Here is a 21,491-nt window from a genome sequence, read left to right as displayed (position 1 = left end):
TGGTGGGTTTTTATTTTTGTTTTTGTTTTGCTAACTGCTGTAAAAGTTGATTTATTTGGAAAAAAGAGACAAAGGAATAGAGAATACCACACAACAGATGCTGGTCTAGTTGGTTAGTATACTCACATACTGTAGCTATGAGTACAGTACAAGAAAGTCTAATTTCCACGTTAATTAATTTTTTACATATCCCCAGGGCAAGCGAAAGCAGAATGCGGCTCACCATTAATATAAATTATATCTGTTGAGGTTGTTGATCTTATGTATTCTGGAAACACACTTATTCTCATTAGAGAGAATGCACACACCATGTACAGCTGTAATGAGATGTGCAAGGTTAAGGTTTCCAAAAAAGACTTTTATATAAAAAAAAATGTGGTCAAGATTCTCTGAATCTCCCGATGGAACACACAGAAGAGTCACAGCTCTCTGACACATGTCTGAGCATTTGCATATCCTTTCGAATTAGTCAACATCCAGGATTTGCATCATTTTATGGAGAAGTCTTTTTTGTCACATATTTCTATTAGTGGGATTTCAAAATATCCTGCAGCATACAGAGAGCAAGGCAGGTCACAGATGCAGTGGGCATTCTCACGATCCCTCAGTTTGCATCAAGTTATCTCTTGTGCAGAAAGAATCCAGCTAGGTTTAATCTTTCTGTAGAGCAAACTTCAAAGCTTTTCCACTGGTCAGTTTAACCAAGTGAGGTCTTTTTTTTCCCCTAGAAGTGTGCAGAACCTAATTTCTAAGGATAGTTTTTCATGTAGATGCCTGCAGGTTTTTAAATGCTACGCTTTTATGAATTTATCCTGGTCTAGGAGCTGCCAACCCCCTTCAGACTGGTGCTGCCAGGCTGCCTGCTATCCTGAGACTTTATCAAGACAATCTCTGGACTCAGGAAAAATGTCAAATTTATTTCTAGGTTGGCAGAAACACATCCCAGGAGTATAAAAAGAATAAGACTAGTCACCCATGCCCCAACAACAGGTGGAACATGTTTTATTTCAGCTGGGGTAATTAAGGCAAGACCAAAACTTCTCTCCATTGAGCTGAGAGTGCTCAGTGTGCTTCTGTATCACGAGAGATGCAGAAACAGTGTTGTTTGCTGAAATAAGCTATGAGGTCAAACTCCTCACTGTATCCATGGATCTATGATAGTTGAGGTGCTAGGACAGCACTGGCCTCTGACACCGAATGACTTACCAGCAGCACATCATTAACAGTCAAAAGGAAGCCACCTTGGACCTTATCAGTCCATTGCATTACAACTTCCCAAGAAGAGCAATTTGTTATTTTAGAGTCTAAAATCACCTAAATAAAGGTATGCGTATCAAAAGCACTCAGATATGGGATTATGTCACATCATTTTTTAGAGGCGCCATCAACAAGTTGAACTTACTTTCATTAATAAAAACCATCCAACGTCTGATGAAAGTTAAAAAGTATTTTCTTGCAGGGCCAAATGTCGTGTTAACTGGAGAAACATATCCTGGGAATAAAGGCTGCTTTGAACTTACTGGGAAAAAAAATCAGAAGAAAAAAATTGATGATAAGGAGTTGGATAAGAAAGAGCAAGAGAAGGAGACAGTGCAGAGGGGGGAAAAAAGCAAGGCAATGTCCCTGCAGAAACTTTATAGGGGGTTTTAACTACCAGAAAATGTGAATCGGAAGCTCACAAGCATAAATGAACGCAGCTCCCCTAACTTCAGAACTCCTGACAGACTAGGTGGGTCTAATAAATGAAAATGAGGTGAAAATACTTGGAACTCTAGCTCCACACACAACAGTAGAATTTTATACGTTGCCTTTTTACTTGAAAGTTTCTTGTATTTACATTCAACAATAGAAAAGGAAAATTGGCAGCAGAATGTGTGATGTGAGTGTCCTATAGCCAGATAGGAATCATCTGCTTCCTCTACACCTTTGGCAGGGGAGCATATTCCAAGCATGGAATGCAGTCATAGAGCACAACATTTGGGCATGGTTTTAGCAGGTAACAGATCATCTGGGACTTGTCGAAGCTACTGCCAGCTAGAGCACAATAAATATCTTCTGCAGAGGCTGTGGAGAATGCTGCTCTATAAAGAATCATAGGCAACATCAGGGATACCTCTACCAAGTGTGAAAACAGCACAGATATTGCAAAGAAAACATAGTGAAAATGATTTCAGTTGTTGAACGTATATTCAGGACACCAGATAGGACACTGGGCTGTCACCATTACAGCTTTTCAGCTTGGATACCACTAATTGGCTTACAGCTAAGTTAATTACATCTGTCTGTTCACGATGCAGTCGAATCTCCCAGCTGCCATGTCATGCCACCAAAATTACACTGACTTCCAAGCAGAAGAATGGCTTAAAAAGTTTTGGCTGCAAATCTGTCCCTCTGCATTGAAAATGGGTTTAATTAAAAGAATTGAATGAAAAGCACTGAACAAGAACGTAGTAAACAAGTGAGAGCACACAGTGGTTTTGTCAGAGTGATGTGAAGCAACTCGGAGCGAGTGCTAAGCAGGGCTCACATTCTGTGCAAGAGCATAAGGAACCAGAAAAAGATGTATGACTTTCTGCAGACACACGATGAAACGTTTCCTTTTATTGGCTGCCAGCTTTGCTAACTCCCCAAAGGCAATTCTTTGGTAACCTGGCCTGATCAAATGCTTCCCAGCATAAAACAGCACCTCTCTGGACAGACAGATCATCCAAGCACAAAGTGAGGATAATGCCTCCCAGAACTACCAAGAGCCTAAAAATGTTAATGGTTGCTTATAATGCTACAGTGAAAGGGAATGCAAAGGAAGGGATCTGCAGGCAACTCTCCCACTTTCCATTCCTCGTGAACTTTCTCATAGACTCATCCTGTCTCATTCACCTCACAGCACTCAGCTTTATAAGTTCTTGCAATAAATATCTTATGCAGAGGCTGCTCAGGATGCTGCCTTAAAAAAGTAAGGCCCATTCTGCTTCCAGATAAGCAAACTACCTATCACAACAGGAGTCTTGTGAGTGACCATTCTGTCAGATTTAATTAAGAACTCCAGGCTAGTCCACAACAGCACTGAAGAAGGCTCCCAGCTGCAGACTCCAAGCATGGCACATCAGGCTTTGTTACAAAATCTGCATCTTTCTGTGCCAAGGTGGTATCTGTGGGAAATATCTTCATTTCCAAGCTGTATTCAGGGATTACTAGAGAGAATTCAAGGACAAGAAAGGAATGGGGAGATGGGGTAAGAAAAGAGGTTGGTAGGTAGCTCCATGTTAAAGGTGCATTTTGAATTGGTATGGCTTTACAAACCGCAATATCAGTAGATGAAAAGTCCCTTAACCACTACATTCTCCCTCAAGATTCAAGTCAGCCTTTTTGTTGGCCACTTTACATCATCCCTTCCCCCAGCTAGCAAGTTGAAATGTCAGGGACTTACACTCCCTTACTTAGACTTTTCCTACGACACTGCCCAGGTAACATTCAAATTTCATTCCATCAATTCAAAGAACATCAATCCCCAACTTTGGATGCACTGGATAAAGGGGTTGAATCTGTGTACTGCTTACATGTTTCCAAGCTCTGTCTAAAACAAAGGGATAGGTTCCATGCACGATTCTGATGTGCTTAAAATCTAAGCTAGAACATAACAGGCTCAAAGATGATTGGGTGTTTTTCTGTAGGACATTTAATTACAATCATATCACTGCCCTCACATACTGCACTCCTTTCTGCACCATTTGCAGCAGAAATGGTCTGAAACAGAGTCCAAAAAATGACATATACGTACCAGTAGCATATCCATGGGATTTACACTATTTCAGATGGTTATTGAACCATTACTCAGCAGCCATAACAACTTGTAGCCACTGCTGGAAGACTTTTACTGGGACAGGTTTAACTAGGATGCTGTAACACCCAATCTCCAGTTTAGGCTTAGTACTGCTGAATCTAAAATACGCAGTCTTCAGAACAGTGGAAATGCTAATGTTACTTGCAAGCCTGACAGACAATAGAAAAGCCAAACTCAGCTGGGTTTAAAGTCTACAGAGAATGGTGCCCTATTCTCTTTGCTGAATTCTGGCTCCTTTTGGACTTCTTCACAGCTGGAATGGACAGACATCAATTGGATCTCATTCCCTTGATCTGCCCTTTCCTGTGTCTCACTGTCATTTTGTCTCATACTGAGGCAGAGAAGAAGGGAAAATGGAAAAACTCTCTTCCTCACATTTCTTGCAATCTCCTCCTTTCTCAGCTCCCTTTCCCTCTGCTAGCACAAGGCTAAGTTCTCCCCAGGACAGAGTTTGGATCTGTGAGGAGCTGTGCAGAGCTGGGAAGCAGACATCATTACAAACAGGTTATGCTACAGGAAGAAAAACATTGAGCAAAGAGCAAGCTGACAGCGTGTACCTGGCAGGTTGCTGTGCCTGGTGGAGTTTCCTCTGCTTTGCTGAGATACAGAACTCCAAAACTCTAGGGAAGTCAACACAGCTTGTGGTGTGGATGCTGCCACAGAGAATATACTTCTCAGTGCTATTCCGGTCAGGTCTGCCATCAAGGAGCTGCTTCTCACTGCAGGCACATAATACTGATGCTCGACTGTTACTTTTTTCCCAGCCCCTGCTGTATAACTCTTCCTTCACATCTGTGGTCTTATCTGGAACCTTGCATTTGAACCATGCTGTGATAAAAAGTTAACATAATAAGTAACTGGCAAACCTACATTGCTGGCAACATCTGGTGAGTGAGTCATTCTTGCTATAGGAGCCATTTCCTTTAAAGTGGAAAGAAAGGATATAATACAGAAATAAGCAACCAGTCATTGAAATTTCCATAAATAATACTTCCTCCTCATTTTCTATCACCAACTGACTCGAACTCCACGCTCTCTCCCCTGCCATCTAAGTTCCCAGCTCCTGGTTGTAGCAATTTGTCAACGAACTGCAAAAGGAACAGCATGAATCATCCCGAGCCCAGACAAACAGTAGCCCATGGGGAACGTTCTCCCACTCCAGAGGGAGAAATTTTATTCCTTGGCTTTAAAATCTCCATGCAATTAGAACAGAAAACGGGGGGGGGGGGGGGGGGGGAGGAAAAAAGCTGTTCCAAAAATGATGTCAGTGTTTCCACTACTTCATAGGGAAACCATGTCCCTTTCTTATTTTAAAGATGAAATATTAGTGCTGATTTTCCTGCCAGTTGTGTGTGTGCAAGGAAAAGGGAGGGAAGAGGGAGAAGGATTTGCTGGATTCTTTTACCTAACTATGAAAATATCAAGAGCCTGTATCAGCTGAGAAGTGGGAAGCAGCTGGGATGTGTCTGCAAGGAACACAGCAGCCAAGGAAGCTCTATGATGGAAAGCTCCCTGCACTGAAGAAAGCCTGAGATAGCCCAACCTTCACAGCCCTCTCACTTCTACAGTGTTACATGAAAAGAGTCCGTATTCAGAAATCAGTCAAGGGTTAAAAAGAAGAAAGTGATGTAGGTGCAGAATGACTATCTGGCTATGCAACGCTAAGAATACAGCTATTCTGACAGATTAAACTGGGCAGAAGAGGCCAAAGACTGAATATAGGGGATCCAACAGGTCTATAGACATTCCAACACCAAATATTGTCTTGTTGGTCTGAGGTTGTTGATTATTTGTCCTTCTATTTCCAGGGAGAAACCGATTATCACCTTTGAGAACATTTTCCATCACTCTTTTATTTTTGTAATAAACAGAGTGCAATGCTTAAATCCCTGCCTGCAGCTCTTCCCTCCCATCATGTGAAGCTCTGCAAGAATGTGGTTTTTGTTTACAGAGGTAAGGAATTAAATACAGCTTGACCTTGTCTGCCCTATTCCATTAAATACCATCCGTCAGACATCAGAAGCAAAGAACAGAGGAAGGAGGGTACAGTCCCCAAACACATAACACATCAAATACCATTTTTGAACTTATTGCTTTCCCTCATTTCGATACTGACTTTGCTTCTTTCAGCACAAACAATGCTCCTCTCACTTTTCAACGTGGCTTCTGAAATCAGAGATCACATCTGCCTCCCAGGGCAGCAGCCGCAGCGCCCTGCCACTCCAGGAGGAACTGCAACATACGAGTTTGTCTTTATTACACTGTAAATGATGAAGTCATGGAGAACTGTCAGAGAATGAGACATATGTCCTTGCAATGTAATCCTGCCCTTACAGTTATCCCTGGGGACACTGCTGCAGGAAAAGATTTGGGAAGAGGGGAAAACAGCTTTCCCATCAACAGCTGAACTCAGACGGTACCTGTGGCTCAATCTCTGGCCGATTCAGTGTTCTTTTGTGGTTACAGTGAGGTAATCCTTGCAAGGAAAAAGCCATTTGCTCAGAAAATGTAATCAGGCATGATACGATCCATCGTCCTCTGCTTGCTTTATATTAAGGAAAATCAAAACCAGCTTATAGCAAAAGGCTGAAGACTAGACATTCTGTTCACGCTTAACACGTAGCTATCGTCATCACTGCTAAAATGCTACGGCCACATGGAGAAGGGCACAGTAACTGAAAAATATTTCAGTTCTGTTGTGCACTGTCAATAAGGAAGGAAAGGATGTGTCCACACAATGTGGCACTTCCACCGTGCAGAGACCTGTGGCAGTCAGCTTAGCCAGGCTAACCCTGTCTGTAGGAAGAGTCACCTTAAGACAGCTCTCCTTATATAGCGCAGCATATCTCAAAAAAAAAGTGTTTTCTAACTGCCAAAAATACCACTAAAAGCACAAAACTGAACAGGAAAAACAAGAGGACTCACTGGCAACTGAACAGCAGTGTTGGTGTGTGGAACCAGAGAGCTCTTCCAGGACACTATGAGCATGGTGGAAGTAGGAAGAAGAGAAAAATGAAGAAACAGAAAAGAAAGAACAGAACTCTAAGTCTAGGAGAGAAATAAAAAGGAGACACGGGGCAGATGATGGAAATATTTATGAATTCCAAACACCTAAACTTCTGTTTTCACCCTTAAACCAATGAGAAGAAATCAAAATTCATTCACCTCCTTGTGTTCACCACCATGTCTCAAATTATCTCCCAAACAATGGCTTTTACTCTTGCTTCAAAGAGTCAAATGGAATGCAACAGGAAATCTAGTTATTACTCCATTTCTTACCCAGAACACATTTTCCCCCATAATTTCCAAAAGATCTGGAGTTTGAAAGAGCATCTCACCAAACATAAGAACTGGTACAGCACAAAGGATGGGCGTACAATTCTGCAGGGTCTGAATGCTTAACCACGCACTCTATTCAAATCCTCTGACCTCAGGGTGGGAACTATTGTGTTCTCAGTCTGTAAGCAACACCATCCAGATTTTGTTTTTCCAGGAAATTTACTTCTCCTTGTGCACATACGTATGTTTGCTTCTGACAGCTGCCTCCAATCCTCCTCCTCTGCATTACATCCACCATGTTCTTGAGAACCAAATGCCTGTGGCCCATTAAAAGCTGAAGTCTGCAAAGGGATCTGTGGGAAGATGCTTGCAGAAGGGCAAACATAGTCACTAGGAAAGCCCTTGTTGAACCATCAAGACCAGATCAGTTGCATACAGAACTGTGTCATTAGTCCAGATAACTAATTCTGGAAGCTATTTCCCTGGGAGTCTGGGAGATTTTGAGAGCCACAACAAAGTTATAAAGCATGGGAAAAAAAAAAAAAAAGAAATACTGCTTCAAATTACTGAATTCCCTGTCCTGCATACAAGAGAATGGCAACTCATCCAGAAACAAGAACCAGCTGAGTTTAAACAAAACTCAAATCATGTGACTTTTCAGTTAACAGTGCTGATTACACAATTGTTGTTTGGTTATATAAGCAAGCAGACGATGCTGCCTGCAAATAATCAAGTTAAAATCTTGAAGGTCCAGAGCTGTAAACATCCTTCCCTTCCCATTGGGAGTCCAAAGATCTTTTTGAAAGAAGCAGCATGGATCTCATTATACCAAAAATATCTAGTGATTAGATTTTGTTATGGGTAACGTCTTTGCCAAATCTCATTTATAAACCTTATTTTGTTTTTAAAGATAAACAAAAGCCAAAAATACCAATCTGGTAAGCATTATCACTTTCGGAAAGATGGGCACTATGGTAAAAGCCTTTTCTGACTCAGGACAGTTTCATTTTGCAAGGATTTATAAAAATGCAAATGTTTTAAATTGTTAGTGCCTTTTAGTTATTTTACTTTTCCTACAAAATGAGCAGGATGTACTGTCCAGTTTCAGCTGAATCCTGTAAAGAGTAACATGAAGGGAAGCAGAACATCATCAGTAGCTGCAAGAGAACACTGTGTTTGTTATAGCCCAAAAAACTGCTTGAACACTAAACTGAATGCTGAACTTTGCATTCTGGGATGTAAATGCATGCTTTACATCATGTGTCCTCACTCCACTTACATCCAAATGAATCTGTACAGTGCTCAGACGTACAGAAGTGCAGTAGCCAGTAAAAGTCGGATTCCTAGATAAAATATAATGATTCCAACCCTGTGTATCACAGAGATCCAAATAACTGCAAAATAAATAAATAAATAAAAATAAAAATAAAAATCTTCCTGTAACACTTGGAATGAATTGAATAGATTTTTCTTCAGAGAAATGCAAAACTCCACAAATGGTCCTACTAAGTGCTAAGGAAGCACTTCACAATTGTTAATAGTAACCTATCATACCAAAGCAATGTACCAACCCTCCGCAAGCAGAACTGCTATCTTATTCCAGCTGAGGTTCCCTTCCCCTTATTGCTACATGCTAGACCACCTCACAAGCTTTTTGACCAGCCTTAATCCTAAAGAACTGTCTCTGTGCAGAGAAACCTCAATGCAGATTGCAGACGCTCTCCCAGGATGTTCCCAGCAGGCTCAGCAGCACTCTGCAAAGCTAAGCTTCAACTCTGAAAGGTTTTTCTTACCTCTGATTACAATCAGCAGCAATTTGATACTGCTTTTAGACAGCCAGTGAGAAATCAAAGCAGCCTGCAGGACAGCAAGACATCACAAAGCAGCACTCACCCCTGATGATTCCCTCTCCTCTAAGCTGATTAAAGTCAAAGTTAAAATCCAACCTGGCCTCCTTTCCACAGAAGTCTGTCCAGAGTTGGTTAGACCCTTACTGAACTAGCCAGTGCTTCTGAAGGCAGAATCCAGGTTTTTGAGATTCAGGCTGCATCATGAATGATTTGCACAGTTCCCCTAAATAAACCCAGAAATAGAACTTTCAAATATCTGCAGTGAGACTCATATAAGGAGTAATGCCCAGACTGACATAAATCTCAGAAAACGTGTTTGGTTCAGATGAGCCTAAAGAAGTTTAAACACTGAGCCAAATCTGTTTAATCTGGAAATGATGCTGGAAATCTCATAAAGTCAGGCTTTCTTGAAAGATTTGTAGTACTTCCCTATTTTCATGTGGTCAGAAATTGCTATTAAAAAAAAAAAAAAAGTCTTTTCATGATATTTCTCTATTTCAGCTTTACATTTAGGCCAAAATCAAAGCTGTTTTAATTTTTTTTTTTTTTCAGTAAGCTCTAACCAGCCTGTAAAAAGAGGGTTTCAATTAAATTTAGGCTTATACGTTAAGATTCGTCCCATAATCCTCAACATAATACTCACATGCTTTTTGATCTTTGTTAAAATATTATTCATCAGCCATGTTTCCATTTTACCAGCAAAGTTTTTAATTGCTATGGCCAAGGCAATCCCCTCATGTGAGGATAATACCCAGAAATACAGTGTGACCCCCCCCCCCCCAGCTTTGTAGGGGACCCCTGCTTACATTCCTTCTGTCACTGTCACTATGATACAGCCAACTCCAGGGAGCCACCTAGGGCTGCCCAAACCATCCAGAGCATCCCAGCAGCTGTTCCTCCTGCAGGGAGAACCTCTTGTTCTGCAACGCGAGTGCCTTGTTATGCCGAAGTAATCATCATCAAATGCAATTCTCTGGTGCCCACAGCAGGCCTTTTATCTGCCCCAGATGCTTGCTAATGAAAAGGGGTTGCTGCTCCTTCTGCTGAGTCCAAAAACTTTAAGTGGCAGCGGTGACTCCTGCCAATTCCGGATCTAACTCTAGGAAAGTTGCATTTTCCAACCCCACCAAAAGAAATGCCTGTTACATTATTCATGCATGTGGTCTCTTACCATATGAGGAGGCAGGCTGAGAATGGGAAAAGCCAACGTTAATATTTGCACAAACCAACCCAGGCCAGGATCAGAACAAGTGAGACAGTATGTTCTTGAATCCTGCAGCAGTGTAACCATCAGGCAGCAGACAAGGGGCTCCCAAGGATGATTGCTCATGAACTCATAGATTTTCAATCCTGATTCCTGTTACCCTGCAATACAGTACACAGATTATATGGTAACAGTGAAACAAGGATGCCATGGCATCACATTTCTAGCTGTATGCCTCAGCAAATATTAGGTGCTAGCAATACTGCAATATCATGAATGTCTGCTAGTAGGCTTTTGCCATCAGGCTGTGCTATCACTACCACTCCTTTGTGGCCCTTTCCCTATGGAAAATTTGGAGATGACACCAAGCTGGGGGGAAGTGTGCATCTGCCTGGGGGTTGGAAGGCCCTACAGAGGGATCTGGACAGGCTGATGGCCTGAGGCCTGTGGGATGAAGTTCAACAAGACCAAGTGCCGGGTCCTGCACTTTGGTCACAACAACACCATGCAGCACAGCAGACTTGGAGCAGAGATACTGAAAGGTGAAAGAAAAGGATCTGGGGATGTTAATTGGCAGTTAGCTGAACATGAGCCAGCAGTGTACCCAGGTGGCCAAGAAGGCCCACGGCAGCCTGCCTTGTGTCAGCGGCAGTGCAGCCAGCAGGAGCAGGAGGGCATCGTCCCTCTGTACGGCACTGGTGGGGCCGCAGCTCAGTGCTGTGCTCGGCGCTGGGCCCTCACTGCAGTGCAGACATGGAGGCCCTGCAGCGTGTCCAGAGATGGGATGGAGCTGTGAGGGGTCTGGAGCACAGGTGTGATGGGGAGCGGCTGAGGGAGCTGGGATGGGTCAGCGTGGGGAAGGGGAGCTCGGGGGAGATCGCAGTGCTCACTACAGCTCCTGAAAGGAGGCTGTGGTGCGTGGAATTGGTGTCTGCTCCCAAGTAACAGTGATAGGATGAGAGGGAAATGGCCTTGAGTTGTGTTGGGGAGGTTCAGGTTAGATACTAGGAGGAATTTCTTCTGTGAAGGAGTGGTAATGCATTGGAACGGGCTGCCCAGGGAGTGGTGGAGTCACAGTCCCTGGAGAAAGGGTAGATGTAGCACTTAGTGGGCAATAGTAGTAGTAGGTGGACAGTTGGACTAGATGATCTTAGAGGTCTTTTCCAACCGCAGTAATGCTGTGATTCTATTCCACACCTTCTCTATACCATAGCAGTAAGGTTGGGGTAGATGGCATCGGGCTGTGCTCTCCCTTTCCTTCCCATAGACATTTGCTGCATGCAGGTTCAGGCAGATTTGTTGCATGCAGGTTCACATGGAGGTGACAGATATGGTGGTAACAAATGGGCTTTTACAATAAAGTGCTCAAAATATGGATCACATCCATTCTTTTCAATTTTTCTTTCTCTCAAAATGAAAAGTGCAGGCAAAAGCAAAGGGATCTTCTGTCACGCAGGAATGTTTTAGTGTTTGGAATTTCTCATTAATAAAAGCTTTCATCAGAAGCCCACTTTAGCATAAACAATCAAATATTGGAAAAAATATTTCAGAGAAATACTGAAAAGCACCACCATTTCTAAGAAAATCACCAAAAAGAAAACACTTCATTCAGACAAACTACAAGATATCCATAGGACATTCCAGTGATTACAAATAAGATTTGAAGCTATGAACAATAGAACAAATTTCCCTTGGGTTTAAAGGAAAATAAACTAACTTAATTTAATAGAGGGCATGGGCTCTAGAAGTAAATCCGTGGCAGTGAATGCTGGCAGAGTGCTTCACAAAATCTACCTTTGGTGCCAAAGGAATATTAGAGTTGTGAAACACACAGCTCGGAAAAAATCTGCTAGATTTTGTAAAAGACGTTTTGAAAAAAAATAATAATCTTTGCTGGAAATACTCGCAAACCTAAAAATCTTTACTGAGGAGACCATCTCAGATGAAATGTATGTCCCATCCCAGAGGATTCTGGAAGGTGAATCCCGAAAAGTGACTTGGCACTGGGGAAGATTGGTTTGGCAAAGATAAAAACTGTGATGTTCCAGATAGGATGAACTGGAGTAGACCACAAAAAGATGTGAAAACACAGACAAAGCAAATGAGGAAGAACCAGAAACAAATTTTAAGTCCTACAAGAGAGTTAAAAACTTTTCAGATGAAAAAGCAAGAAGAAGGGGTTGGTTTCCCACTAATCCAATTCTCTGGCATTGCATGTCAGTTGGCAACATAACATGGTGGCATAATATTTGGAGTGGCATTTGTGAGTATAAATGATAGGAAGGAAGAAAGTAAAAATAAAGGCTGTTGGCAGAAGAATTTCATCTTGATGAGAAAGTTTAGCAGCCTTGCTCAAAGCTTTCATTAATAAACGGCCATAAGCTGATCAATAATAAGAAGAGGATGGAAACGAGTAGGATTTTAATCATCCAAAAAAAAAAAAAAGGTTTTGAAACAGCCTGCTTACAGGAGTGCTGAGACTTGTTTTTGATTTGAGAAAACCCATCTTGATGCATTTACGAATGCCATTACAATATGGTTGCTGGAGAGACTGCAAGTAGTCATGACCCAAAAAGTCCTTCAGCCACACTACCTAGTTCCTCCAGCATCGTGTCACACTCAGTGTCTGTGCTTTTTCCAACATAGGGCTGCACTTCATTCATCACAGCTCCCCCTATGAAGTGATTTCATGTTCACCATCTGAATAAAAAGCAAAGTCATTTTTACAGGAAATGTGCCAGCCCTTCCTTCATGTTTACTGCAATATCTAAAGGCCCATCATCCAGCAGCGAGGCAACTTGGTCTGATGCCTTCAAAATCAATTTCAGCAAGACTTTGGAAAGGTCTCAATGACAGGGTGGGCCCACTTTCAGATGTCACGCTGTTTCCACAGCATGGAAGGATTTCAAATCCTTTTTCTCTAAAGGTCAGAAATAATTAGCACCATCATCTTGCTTCTGCCCATCCCAGAAATGAAGATGATTTGTAAAATTTGGACTCACATCGCACTTTGGACTCCGGCATTGCCCAGGACTCTAACCAAAGCTAAGCACCTCATCAAGACTATGCATGAACACAGTTTGCTTTGCCAAAGGCTACATCCCAAGAGCTTCCTTACAACAATCACGCATAGGATTTGTGTTCTCATAACTGGTTAGATTCTAAATATTTGATCTGAGTGTGGAGAGAAAACCAGAGAGTCAATGCCAAGCACCAAATCCCAGCCCCAATCCAGGCCTTGCAGTTAATGTGTCACCAAACAAACACTGGTCAGGCAAACATCATTTATTTACATTGCAGCTAAGTCAGTAGCCAGCTTCTACCACAGAGAGATGTGCAACAAGCACAGCAATCTGCATCTGGACTTTGAGATACGTGGGAGCTAACAGAAGAGAAGGAAAGGCAGCCCTGCCAGCTGCTCACTGGCCTTGCTCTTGATGGGTGAACACTTTTCCTTTGCTCAACTGTTGCTTAGGCCTCTACTCAAAGATAAACAACACAAGTGTCCCAACAACAAAGTGAGGAGTACTCAAAATAATCTGAAGGACAATGTTCAGAAACAGTGCCCCCAGAGTGGGCATTAAAGGGAGATGCCTATGTGCCTTCATCCTGCCCTTTGTAAGCTCCCATGCTGCACAACAGAGCTTGCTCTGACTAGCCTCATTCATGATTAAGAATACTACAAAATTCTTTTTTTGCTTCAAATAACTCTCTGATTTTGCACGAGCATATGAGTAACTTCACTACAAGAAGCAGCTCTACAGCAGAGGGCTGCCAGGCACAGCTTCACATGCATCAGTAAATTGCAGCTCAGAAGGGTTTAAAAGACAGGTTGGCTCATAGCCACGTATGCCTGGAGGAAGGAGTTGTTCCTTTGCCCCCAGTCCTGGAGGACTTCAGACCATCTCAGCCAACTGATGTCTCTACTGATACCTCTGTGGAATTTTGTCAGTAGCTCAGTGACACCTGAAGGATCAAAACCACAGAAGCTTGTAACAGCAAAGTCTCCATCATGCCTGAGATTGCATTTGCTGGTGAAGTTGACCATCATGTGGCCAGGTGAACCACCACTGTGTCTTTTAATTGAACACATTTTTATTTACGTGCATGAAAAAATGTATGAGAATTCAGACTCTAATGTTGTTCTAAGAATAAAGAACTGGAAAGAAAATACTCATGTTTCCCCGTGGGATAAGATGATCTATTTTAGGGGGAAAAAAAACCCAACAATTTTCACCAAAAGCCGATTCAAAACACTGTCTTTGCAAAAAGGAATATGTCAATATTTTAAAGGGCTTTTTGCCGTTAAAAATGTTCTTACTTATATTAAATTCTTCTGTTTATGAAGGGACTGCTGGAGAAGAAACCCACATAAGGATGTTCTTCATAATATCCCACTGATATGAAAGGATCAGATTTTCTCCAATACAGATTTGCTACTGGTACTAATTAATGTAATTTCCAAGAAATGTTGAGTCTTGTGTTCCTTAAGCCCTCCAGCAATGGCAAGCCCACAGGCCTCTAGGCAATTCAGTGCCTCCCTCTCCTCAGGGCTCTTTATTTTTGTAACATTCCCTAAAATTTCCTTTCCTGTGACTTAAGCCTTTCACTAATATTCTTATTTATACTGCACATGGAGAACAGTTTAATCTTTTGCAGCTAGCGCCTCTGAAGAACATTATGTCTCCCTTTGAGTTCCCCTCTTCACATTTAATGACCCATTCTTTCAGTCATACACCAAAGGTCACGGCTGTTTTTCGACTTTTGATCATTTTTGTTTTCTTCTTCCAATGTTCCTCCAATTGCCCTTCATCTTTCCTTAAGTGCTTTGCCATTCCTGAAGCCCTGCCCTCCAGGAGGCAGGAAGCCACAGATAAAAGGATCTGAAGACAGGAACCAGAGACAAAGAAAAGCTCAGACCAAAACTAGTGGCATGAAGATGTTTGTTCACAGTACTTCTTGCTCTGTAGTGCAACTTCAAAACCTCAGCATTATGAAATAAAAGCTCGGCGTGCTTATCTTATCGGAATGAGTTTGCACATTCTTAGCATGGAGTCAAAGCTTCTTTAACAGGGGAGAACAGCTCCTGAGCACTCATTTCTGAGCACTCATTGCTTTACATTCTTTGAAGTCCACAGTAGATGAGGTTTGGTTAAGACAATCTTTTGTTTTTAGATGCAAATCTGTGCCATTATCACTCACACTGCTCTCCACTTTTTCCAATTTAACATTGCAGTTGTCTTTCCCAATTTCTTTTTCTTTACAAAAGGCGGGTGATGCAAGCAAACATTACAGTTTTCTTGCTATAATGGGAAGAGAGGTAGAGAGAAAGCAAGAAGAGATGCACAATACAGCATCAGAATTTATAAGCAAGTTGGATGAGAGTGCAGTGACGGAGACCCAAATAGAAAAGAACGCAGAACAAGCATCTGGGAAGTGATGCAGCATCTGTTTTTTCTCTTCAAGTTCAGGCAAAGGAGAAAAGCTACAAGGTCAGAAATCACTACAGATATCTAAAGCCAATACGACCAAGTTTCAGAGAAGAAAGGAAGTGTTAAGAGAATCAGTTTTGACCACAGAATTGTTTTTTTTCTCACTACTTCATACTTGTTTCTCTTCTGAAAAGGGAGCGTTCTTCCTCCAAAAAGTGAAGATTAGGAAACAGAAGATGAAACCTTGTTTAGGGGTGAGGAAATCACAGGCATTTCACAGCAGCCTTAACAATTTACATGAGAAAGATTGCCCAAGTCGGATGACCTTACCACATGGCCACCATCCTGCTCCACAAGAAGACTGGACAGGCCAGCCCTGCGACATTTAGGCAGCACATCCATCACACCAAGCTTGCAACATGAAGGAAGAAGAGGGGACAGAAAAACACATCAAGTCCTGCTTTCCTTCCTTTAAAACCCCTATGAGCATCACTCATAGGCTCATACGGTCTGCTTTTGTTTCTTTAATACAACTGTTTAACATGACTATTAAGTGGGATGTGTGTGTGCATACACACTGCTGAAGGAAGGTTATTTACGGAGGATTAATGTAAACTGTTGTGCAGGCTCTGGCAATGCTGTGATTCACCTTAACTAACCAAGTAGCCCAAACACATTCATCTCCATCAGCCTGAGTTGTGCCTCTGGGCTCCCTATGCACTGCTTCTTATTTCTAAGTTTCCATTCCCCGTTTCCAAAATGTTGATATATTGACTAGAAATGAAAGAACCATTTTCAGTTCCTCTGAGTCAAAGCAAATTTGCCTTCAAAGCAGCCAGCTGATTCACCTCCCCCCCGCTGCCCCCGTGTGCCTGTACCCTGACCACTGAAGTCCTTTCCAGCCTTTTCTCCCAAGCACGCTTAACGCCAGCTTTCTTAGGCTCCTGTTGGCAGCCCCAAGCCAAGGTTAGGTTGCAAAGCACTATGCTTTCCTTCTCTGTGCCTCTGTTTACTGATCAGAAAGGCCAGCCTAGTTCAGCAAGACATTTCTCCCATTCTCCATCTTCAGCTATGCAAAGTGACGTGCACTTTAGCTTCTTAAACAGATAGAAAGGAGGCAGGTGTGCTTTGCTTGCCCTTCTGTGCACCTGAGCTTGGTGGTCAGTAGTTGTGAATTGCATCTTCCCTACGTAGAGGAATTTATACCATGCAGTAGAGGCAGTCAATATATAGCAGTATTGAATAAGGAGAAATTAGATTCACCTGGATTATCTCATCCAATTTAGAGAGACAAATACACTGATTAGGCAATGTTTCACATCCATTAGCACTTGCTTTTGCGTAGGAAAATAAATAAGTACCAGGAAAAAAAATGAAGTTACGTGTTATTTCTGTTCCCATTAATAAAATACATATAGGAAGAAATTATTAGGGTTGCTCCAAAAGTAATGCCTCCTATTTTATTATGTTGGTCCGTGATGACAGACACAGATGTTGGTGCAGAGCAGCAGAGTTTGAACTTTCCCACCCATATTCCATTACATTTTGTTGCCACGAGACAGATGGCAGCAGAGGGGAAGTCTGACATAACAGCATCTGACACAGAAGTGTGTATGAAGCAAAGGCACGTTATTGTATTTCCTCATGCAGAAAAAATGACACCCACTGACCTTCATTTTCGCTTGTGAACACTGATGGAAACCAAACAGTGGATGTCAGCACAGGGAGGTGGTGGGTGGTGCCTTTCAGCAGTGGTGACTGTGACAGTGGGTCACCTCCACTGGCACAGATTATTACAAGTGTGGCATGTAGGCTCTTGTTCAGTGCCTGTGATAATGCAAGCTAATAGTGACCATGTTGAAAATCAGTGCTTTATAGCTGAGAATTTACCCTATCAAATAGTGGTGTTGTGCTCTTTGTATCTGCTATAGTTTCCATGGAAATACATAGAAAGCATTACATTCAGAGCAACCTGTGTAATTAACAATAATAAGAGTCTGAACAGTCAGAGTAATAAAGATTGGCTACTACAAAATATCTGATGAAAATACAAGAGGATTCATCAATTTCAAAAGAGATGCCATTTACATGAAAATGAAAGCAGCAGTAATTCCCAGTAAGAAGTAGCAGATCTTATCTCCTCCTTTCTTCTACAGTATCATCATTACCATTTATTACTTTTTGCTGTGCATCATAGATAAGGGGAGGGAGCTCCATTTTATTGCTGTTGAAAATCAGATGAAAAATGCATCTTCACACAGTGAGTCGTTCCCAGCACAACCACAGAGCAAGGCATGTATAAAAACTCCCCCCGCTCCCCATCCAAGAGACCCTGCTCTACTCTATCCACCTTCCAGAGGAAACAGCAGTCCAAGCCCAAGGAGTGAAGCTATCCCAAGATGAGAGCAGCCCTGAGGCAGCACTGCCATGGGGTACAGTCTGCATCCCAGCAGAGCCCCCAGGGGAATCCTCCACCCACTCCCTGGGGCAGCAACACAGGGCAGAGCATTTCAGTGCACAGACGGAGCATTGAACATGGAGCTCCACGCCGTGTTTAGAAAAAGGCTGTGTGTCATCCTGCTGCAGAAGCTCCTCATGCAGACCCTGCACATATCTGGATCCAGCTTCGATGCTTTGCTTAAGGCAATGTTACTGTACTAATGTAGGGATAATAAAGAGCTGTGTCAGTGAGCAGGCTGCCAGTGAAAGCCCTGAGGGTGAGGCTGTACCCAGTCATCCTCACAGCTTGCAGACATTGGGAACAGAATTTGGAAGTGGCAGAAGAAAATACATCCTTCAGATACAGTTTGGGGAGGGGACAAAGAGACACCTGAAACCCTCTCAAAGTATTTTAAGATACTCAAGCAGATCCTGCGCTGTGAAAGCTGGGGTAGAAGCTCTAAGAAGCTTTGTGAAGGAGGGCATGCTGCTAAACTTCACCCTTTCCTAATCCTGGATTTTCGTCTTTCATCTTCAAAACAATTATTAGAGGATTCTCTTTACTTTCCTCAGCACTGCTATACATCAGATCTCTAACACATGTGTAGTCATTTGAGTGTGTCCCTGAGAACAAATGTGTAGCCTATTGGCCATCTGAGCATGCATGTTCATTTCTGACCAAAAAAAATCACAAACACAGAGAAGATGCTTTAGGTAAGAGCATCTGCATCTCACATCAGCCATGGGAAAAAGCTGCCTAGAGATCTTATGTCTTATGGGTAAATAAATATACCATCAGAAATTACAGACTTCATCAGCACTTACGATTCCTTAGGGAACAGCAAAGTATTTGGCTCTGGGTCATTGTTCAGCCAACAAGACCTGGCACAAGTTTACCATTTGACCATAGATCTAGATTATTGCTTAGGAAGTTTTCTGTTTTTCCCAGACTGCCTTGTTTGCAGAGAATCGAGTAACCCACAGCACCTAGATGGTAGAAGGAGCCCTATTATAAATATAACTTATTTATACAGAATGTGAGTATTTAAAACAGAAGTGGAACTCTTCAGATAAACACAGGACTAGAACTGTTGCTATAAACACGCTGTAGGCTTTCTGCCTGCTGGTCCCTTGAGCCAAGCTGCTTTATTTGCACACTGGGACTCTTGAAAAAATGATGTACACAAAAGATGCACATCTAACAGTCTTCACAGGGTGAGCTGTGGAGCTCTGTGGTATCAGTGAACCTTGAAGAGCTGACTGGCAAACAGCCATTGCTGCACTTCTTTCTGAAATGGAAAATTCCTTCCTATCATTATCTGCAAATTTGAAAAGCCTCAGTTAAACCTTTTCTCTCCCTTCTCTGAGTATTTCTTAACTCCAGATACATCATGTCAGAAATCTGCATTTTGATTCACTTCATGGTTGCTTGAATGCCCTCTACTCAGTAAAGAGAACCTCACTGCCTCCCCAAAGAAGTCACGCACATTAGGTATAACAGATTGCCTTCTTAAAGTAATTGTTTCTTCATTTACCGTAATACAAGTCAGGCACTCCATCTCAGACTAAATACTTCATTTTTAGACAACAATTTGAGGTTATTCCATCTTGTGTGCCAAATACCTACATTTTAGAGCTTAAACACTGTACTGCACCTCTTTCAGGCTGAGGTGAGTTGCATAGCTTACACAGAATACACAGCCAGTGTAACACAGAGGCATGGATGATCAAACCTAGCAGGAGTTTCAAAAGATATCTCACTAAATTACCTACAAGTATCAGTGAAAATATTTGTGGTAATTAAAATACTGTGATGTGACAGCATTTTAAAAACATTTACAAATGATTGCGCTTATCTTTGTCTCTTGCATGCTTTCTGTGAATTTATCAGGTGAGTGAATGAGATACAATCTTACCCTACGCTGAAAGGAAGGAAAACAGAAGGGTGTAGACTACCTGGAACACAATGGGACAGCTTGTTTCACAGGTTCTCCTCATCTTTTCTGGTGATTATCAATACAACCATGCAGATTAGATGGATTTTGATGGGCAGAAAGATCAGGTGGGGTCATACGACAGAGGATCTAGGAAATATCTGGTATTCTGCAAGGCAAGAATCTAGTTCCAAAAGTTATGTGGGGCCAGTGTACATCAAGACTCAGGCTGCTGTTTGCATGAAATCTTAGCAAGACCTGTCTAAAAGTGATACAAAGGTTGCATAAAAGTGAGGTGCCCAAATCGGCAAGAAAACTTTTCCTTGCATTTTCTTGCAGAGCATTTTTCTTTCCTAAGAGGTTTTTATTCTTGTGTTACCAACCTCAGTAAAGCTCAAATGAAAGTTCTAAAAAGTCTTGTTAATTTGCTGTTAAAGAACAGTGAATTTCATAATTGGTCCACAGATGCAGCTTTGGGATGAAAACCCAACACAACCTGTTTACTTAAGCTACTGCTAGAGAATACAGGGAGTTAGTTACCTCTACAGCTGAAGGTGCAGAAAGATTTGTCCTAAACATTGTTTTTGTTGCAGATTGGTCGTTTATTTCCTACCTACAGTTGGTTTTGCTCACTTATTGAGGAATTTGAAAGGAAAATCACTTCAGCCATTTTTCAGTTAGAAGAAACACAATTATTGCCACATACTTCCCCCACAGAAATACCTCAAAAACAGCTGGAACTTTTAAACACAGATCTTGGCCAGATGATAGTCTTGTCAGGGATGTTTGGAGATATTAGGCATGGCTATAGTGAGTCAGTGTTGCCTTGCCCAAGCATTAAAAATATCACAAAGGTTGTGTTCCATTATTAGATTGTTTGTCTTTTAGTTCTGAAAAATTAGGACTCACTGGTCAAGATTTTCTATGATGCCTAAGTTCAAGGAAAAGGAAAAGATATTCACGTTCAGTTACCATAGTCCAGCAGTTGGAGCTATACAACAAAACACAAACACTCAATGAGTGATAATTCACAAGAGCTGGCAGTGTAGACAGAACTCAGTTAAAAAAAAATAGCAACTTAAGTAGATAAACTTCACAATGCAGTTCACATGTCCAAAAACTTGACTGTGTATTTAGTGGTTTGGTAGTAGTGCATCATGTCCATTTTGCCACCCAGTCTGTACTTAAACTCTGTGAAACACAGAAGAGTTACAAGACAGCCTTCAGAAGGGAGGAAGTGCCATCTACAACATCTGCCTAGGCCTAGGATACTTGGCAGCACCATAAAGGGTCCCTCAACTAGCAAGGGAAAAACACAGTAATAATGTTGACACAGTTGTAGTGCGGGGAAGCGTCCAATACAAATGACATACTCATGATTCTTCAGTTAAGTTTTCTTGCTAACTGAATTATTGTTTATTTCTTGCTATCATTTGCTAGTCAAATTCATTTTTTTCCACTGTCTTCCCTTTTCACAAATGACTTAAGAGTAAAATTCTCTTAGAACTTAAA

This window comes from Tetrao urogallus (genome assembly GCF_951394365.1).
Source record: "Tetrao urogallus genome assembly, chromosome: 19".
Classification (NCBI taxonomy): Eukaryota; Metazoa; Chordata; class Aves; order Galliformes; family Phasianidae; genus Tetrao; species Tetrao urogallus.
This window is presented reverse-complemented; position numbering follows the sequence as displayed.